We start from the raw sequence: 5,926 nt of genomic DNA, 5'->3' as shown, positions 1-5,926 counted from the left end.
GATATGCCATGGGCCATTAATCATCCTATAAACTGACTAATTTTAACCCAACAAATTGTAGGGGAAAGAGGGAGTATTACAGGATCATATGACCCAAAAAAATAACCACTGCGGCTCAAAAAGGCTGTGGGGAATCGAGTTTCCTTTATTGCAATTCTTCTTAATCTTGGCTGTACATTAGAATGACCTAGAGAGCTTAAAAATGTCTACAAAACAATCCATTCAGAAACTCTGCATCAGATCCAGGCCAATAATGGTGTTAATCTGCCTAGATGATTCCAATTTGCAGCCAACATTGAAAAACACTTCTAAAATTAATAGTGGGAATAGCAGTGGGCATGCCTATGTAAACAGTATGCCAAAACAAATACAAATCACAATTATGTTGGTTATTTAATTTATTTTGGGCCTCAACTTAAAATCAGTGAAGTGAATGGTAGCATTACGTAAGGGAAAAAGCATAGTTTATAAATCAGACAGACAGGGGTTTAACCCTCTGGTTGAGTGGATTTGGATAATTACCTTGATCAACGTCTGTTTTCTCATTTGTAAAATGGAGACAAAACCAACTAACTCCAAGACTTATAACAATAATAAATATTATAATGTACATAAAACACCTTAGACACTGTAGTTCATCATTTGTTATTTGCTTCCTCTTCCATATATGAAAGTATTTTTTCTTTAAAAAGGTATGATTCTGGGTATGATTTGGATGTAAACCTCACACTAATCTCACGGAATATGAGAGTACTGTTGTTATTATAATTGGATGAGAAAGTTTTAGCTGAAAAATGTTAAATAATGAGTAATAAAACTGAGAAGAAACACAGACAATTTACCCCAAGGCCCAAATTCTTGACCATCCCATTCTATCAGCTTTCAAAAATAGCTACCTTCTTCTTTACCATCTTTGAAAGAAATATTCGTATGCATACAGGGTGGAAATGAGGTATTGGGAAGGGGGAATGTAGTGTCTGGAATGATGTGGCGTGGCACATGTGCTACTCCCGCATCCTGGTAATTGTCCTTCTCTTTTTCTTCCCTCAGGCCACATTGTCAACTGCAGAGTTCTCATTCTTGTCTTGAAAGGGTCACAATGCAATTCTTCAAAGGTGATACTGTCAGTATACTTCTGAAAAATCACCAGAATGTGCTTAGTTTTTTCATACACAATTCTTGCCTACGTAAGCATAACATAGTTGGTACTTTCATAGACAAAGAAATTTAAGACATACAAACTTATAAATAACCATGTCCAATTAACCTTCTTCCTTCCTCTCTGACTTTGAATTTGATCCAAGTTATCTCCCCTTCAGAAGCCAATTAAAATTGTCATTTGATTTTTTTTCAATGTCCCTTTTTTTGTTGTTTATACTCCTGCTATCTTGCTATAGTTAATTCCTACAATCTCCCTTGGTAAATTTTTAGCCAGCATGCTTTTCAATTTAGCTTACTTTCATTTGTATTTCTTTGCATCTTTTCAGGACACTCATCCCTATACAACCCTTCAGTTTAAGATACATGCAGAAATGATGTCTATCCAGACTTAGCTACAGATTTAAACACCAGAATTGTAGCAACCCAAGTCCTAAATTTAAGTTAAAGTTTGCCTTTAGCATATTTTACTTACTCTCTTTAATTCCTAGGACTTCTCAATATTCAGACATTCTCATATCCTCTTTCCCTCTCAAATGTAACCATCCCATACTGAAGTCCCTTTGTTTTCTGCTAAATAACAACAATCACCTCTCTTCTCTAATTATCATTTTACTTCTTTCTGCTGGATCATTCCCACTGACATACAAGCATACTTAAATATTTCATATCTTTAAAAAAAAATCTTCCTTGAGCCCACTATTTAAAAAGGACACCAAGGGGAACCTGGGTGGCTCATTTGGTTAAGTATCCAACTTCGGATCAGGTCATGAACTCAGGGCTTGTGAGTTCAAGCCCTGCATCAAGCTCTGTGCTGACAGGTCAGAGCCTGGAGCCTGCTTCTAATTCTGTCTCAGTCTCTCTCTGCCCCTCCCCAACATGAGTGTGTGCATGTGCACGCGCTCTCTCACTCTCTCTCAAATATAAATAAACATTAAAAAAAATTTGAAGAGGTCATCAAAAGGATGTGACAGCTGGTTGACCTCCAAGCTGGACTGGGGCAATCAGAGACTCATTGCTCACTTTTTTGTCCTTGGAATATGCATTTTCTTTGCCTTCCCTGTACTAGAGGCTGACCAAGGACACAGCCTTGAGAGAATAAGGTGTCATTGAGACCATCTGGACATATTACATGACTGAACCCAGTTAAGGCCTCCTTATAAACATTTAAGATTCTGGCAAGTGGGTGCAGAGATATACTCATCTTTCAGCTGCCCAAGATGAGGTTTATAAACAAATTCCCTTGCTTATTAAAACCTGCCACCTACGTTGGGGTGCCTGGGCAGCTTAGTCAGTCAAGCATGAGGATTCTTGGTTTTAGCTCAGGTCATGATTTCATGGTTCATGAGATCCAGATCTGCATCCAGCTCTGTGCTGACAGCATGGAGCCTGCTTGAGATTCAATCTCTCCCTCTGTCTGCCCCTCCCTGCTTGCTCTCTCTAAATAAATAAACAAACAAACAAACAAACAAACTTAAAAAAAAAAACTACCAATCTGGAATAGTCTGCCTCTTTATTCAGTCTCTCCTTGCCCTCCAAGTTAAGAGGGCTGGTTTGTGAACCAACACCCACATTACCTCACAGCTACTATCCCATTTTTTGATACCTCTTACAATAAAATTAATGTAGAGTTGCCAATAGTCATTCTCTACTTTCTCACTATCTACTCTTTCTGAAACCACTCTAAACAAACTTTCATCCCCACCACTCCACTAAAATAGCTCTTTTCAAAATTACCACCTACATCCCTTTTTCCAAATTTATGAGAAATCTTCTGCTTTCATCTTCCTTAATCTCTCAGCAGCATTCTGCACTGAGAATCCATTCTTACTGAAAACCCATTCTTTCTGAATCCATTCTTACCTTGGCTTCTATGACATCGGACTCCATGGTTTTTTCTATTGGTTTCTCTTTCATAGTCTTCTTTATTGGGTCTTTCTCCCCTCCCTAAAAGCATTATCATGTAGCTACAGAACTCTAAATACCATTATCATGACTCTGAATACAATCTAGGTGCTAAGCATTCCCAAATTTACACCTCCAACCATGACCCTTCCCCGTGTTCAAACCTACTTATCAACTTGCAAACCTGTGAGCTGTTCACTTAATGTGTCTAGCATGTTTAATAGGCATTCAAATTTAACATGCCCAGCACAGAAATTTACTTTCAAGCTCAAAACCTGATCCTCTGCCAACTTTCCTACCTCACCTGATAGCACCACCACTCACCTATTACTCTTGATCCTTTGGGCCTTTGGTCCTTTACTTTTATCCATGATTTGTCTCCTTCATTCCCTTCAGCTCTCTACCCTACCCCCACATGCCATTCATCAGCTGACACTGTGAATTCTACCTCTGAAACATATTCCAAATCCAGCCACCTTTCACTATCTCCATTGCTACCACTTTAGTTCAAGCCATTTTCAGTTTTCTCTAGGTTAAATTCCTCCCTATATTTATTCTTGCTTTTGTTTGCAATCTATTCTCTATTCAGCAGATATATCAAAGAATCTCTCTCCCCTAACTAAAACTTCCAGTGGCATTTAAAGAGGCACGGGAACAAACTGAAAGAGTCCCTCGTGGCCAAAGCTGAAATAATTTGAGCAACAAAATAAAGTAGTGTTGGATTATAACCCAAAAAATAAAAACCATAAATGGATGGTTAAATAAATTAATAAATGGGGAAAAGAGACAAATCTCCCATGCAGAAGAATTACCAATAAATTATGTAGATATTCCACCCTATAGAGAAATCTGAGAAACACTAATTCAGCCACATTATCAAGGTCAACATCAGTATTCATAAATCATACTGATGTGTGCCCTCAGTGATAATGACATTTTATGTCTTTGGTCTTTCTCCCAAAAACCCATCAGCCTAGTCTAATCACAAGAAAAGCATAAAACAAATTTCATTCGAAAAGCATCCTACAATATACCTGACCAGTACTCCTCAAAACTGTCAGGAAAACAAGAAAACCTGAGATACCATCATATCCAAGAGGAACATACAACAACTAACTGTAAGGTGGCACCCTGGATGGGATCCTGGAACAGAAAAAGGACATTGCATAAAAATAAGGAAATCTAAATAAACTATGGGCTTAGGTTAAAAACAGTATCTCAAAATTGGTTCATTAATTATTACAAATGTAACACGCTAATATAAAATGTTAATAATAGAGAAACAGGTGGGTGGCATTTGGGAGCTCTCTGTACTATCTGTTCAATTGTTCTAAATTTAAAACTGTTCTAAAAAAATAATGTCTGCTTTCTGAAAGTTTTAAAAAGAAGAAGAAGGAAGACAAACCTCACGTCCAAAAGTTATAAACTTTCTGGAAGACACTGGATTGCTCCAGGGCTTGAAATGGGAGTTTGAGTTAATCTTATTCAAATCCCAGGTGACCTTTCATTTATGCCACCAATTAGACTAGGCACTGCTTTAATGTTCTAGGAATAACTAAAATCTACTTTCCTCTCTCCTTTTCCCTTAAGACATGGTAAAATTGGCATGAGCTTCCCTAGCCTGTGTTTACCTGTAGAAATATTGCTAATCACTTTTCTTTGACTTTCTCAAACTTAGAGACAGGTTACAACTGCCCATATATCTCACAAATTAATACCTTGTTCTCTTTGCTATATGCTTTAAAGCTAAGAATAACAATTGAGTGTACATCAGAATCACCTGGAAGTCTTATAAAAACATTAATGACTGGATGCCACCTACAGAATTTCTGATTCTGTACGTCTTGCATTTCTTTTTTAAAATTGAAGTATAGTTGACACAATGTTACTTTAATTTCAGGTTTACAACATAGTGACTTGGTAAGTCTATATGTGATACTATGCTCACCACAAGTATAGCTACCATCTGTCACCATACAATGTTTTACAATACCGTTGATTATATTCCCTATTCTGTACCTTTTATCCCTGTAACTTATTCATTCCATACCTGGAAGCTTGTATCTCCCAATCCCCTTCAACCATTATGCCCATTCCCCCCACCATTTCCTTCCTTCTGGCAACCATCAGTTTGTTCTCTATATTTATAGGCCTGATTCCACTTTTTGTTTATTCATTTGTCTTGTTTTGCTTTTAGGTTTCACATGTAAGGGCAAATATATGATATTTCCTTTTCTCTGTTAAGTCTTAAATTTCTAATTAATTCTCAGGTAATACTCATGTTACTGTTTCAGAGACCACATTTTGATAACAACTGAGAATAAACAAACATGGTAACTCCATTCTTACCGTTGTTTTTTAAACAAATGGGCTTGAGATCCAAACTCAGCCAAATGATACAAGAAAGGAAATTAGATGATTTGCTTCTGGGAATCCCCTTCTTCTCCTCCATGTATTGTGCTTGAGTATAGTATCTAAACCAACCGCAACCAGCTTGAGGTCATAAGGGAAGCTGCCAAAAGATAGCATAGTAAAGAGGTGGAGAAAACCTGCATCTTAATGATGTCATAGATCATTTTGATGATGTCAACTAACCCTGGAGCCTGGCCTATCTTCAAACATCCCCTGTGAGATAATTTCCTTATTGTCTAATCCAGTCTGAGTCACAGTTCTCAATTTCTTAAAGTGAAGACATCCTGAGACACTACCTCTCAGATCCCATCCCTTCCACTCTTCTCATCATTTATTAGTTCCAGTTACAGTGGCCTGCAGTTTCTTGAACTGCAAAGTTCATTCTATATGAGGATTTGCCATTGACAGTCTCTCTACCTGGATACTCTACCCCCAGAGACAGTGACATGGC

The 5,926-nt window shown here is 37.5% G+C and overlaps 1 long non-coding RNA gene across 1 annotated transcript; it reads right to left on the bottom strand.

Annotated features, from left to right (window-relative positions):
* Positions 1-883: 883 nt before the first annotated feature.
* On the bottom strand, positions 884-5,560 carry LOC128316197 (uncharacterized). The gene is made up of 3 exons (XR_008299789.1): positions 5,413-5,560; positions 3,022-4,206; positions 884-1,135 (listed from the first exon to the last, which is right to left on the bottom strand). It is a non-coding gene; the product is annotated as an uncharacterized LOC128316197 (long non-coding RNA).
* Positions 5,561-5,926: the final 366 nt, after the last annotated feature.

The sequence above is a fragment of the Acinonyx jubatus genome, chromosome B3 (assembly GCF_027475565.1).
Source record: "Acinonyx jubatus isolate Ajub_Pintada_27869175 chromosome B3, VMU_Ajub_asm_v1.0, whole genome shotgun sequence".
NCBI classification, from domain to species: domain Eukaryota; kingdom Metazoa; phylum Chordata; class Mammalia; order Carnivora; family Felidae; genus Acinonyx; species Acinonyx jubatus.
This window is presented reverse-complemented; position numbering and strand designations above follow the sequence as displayed.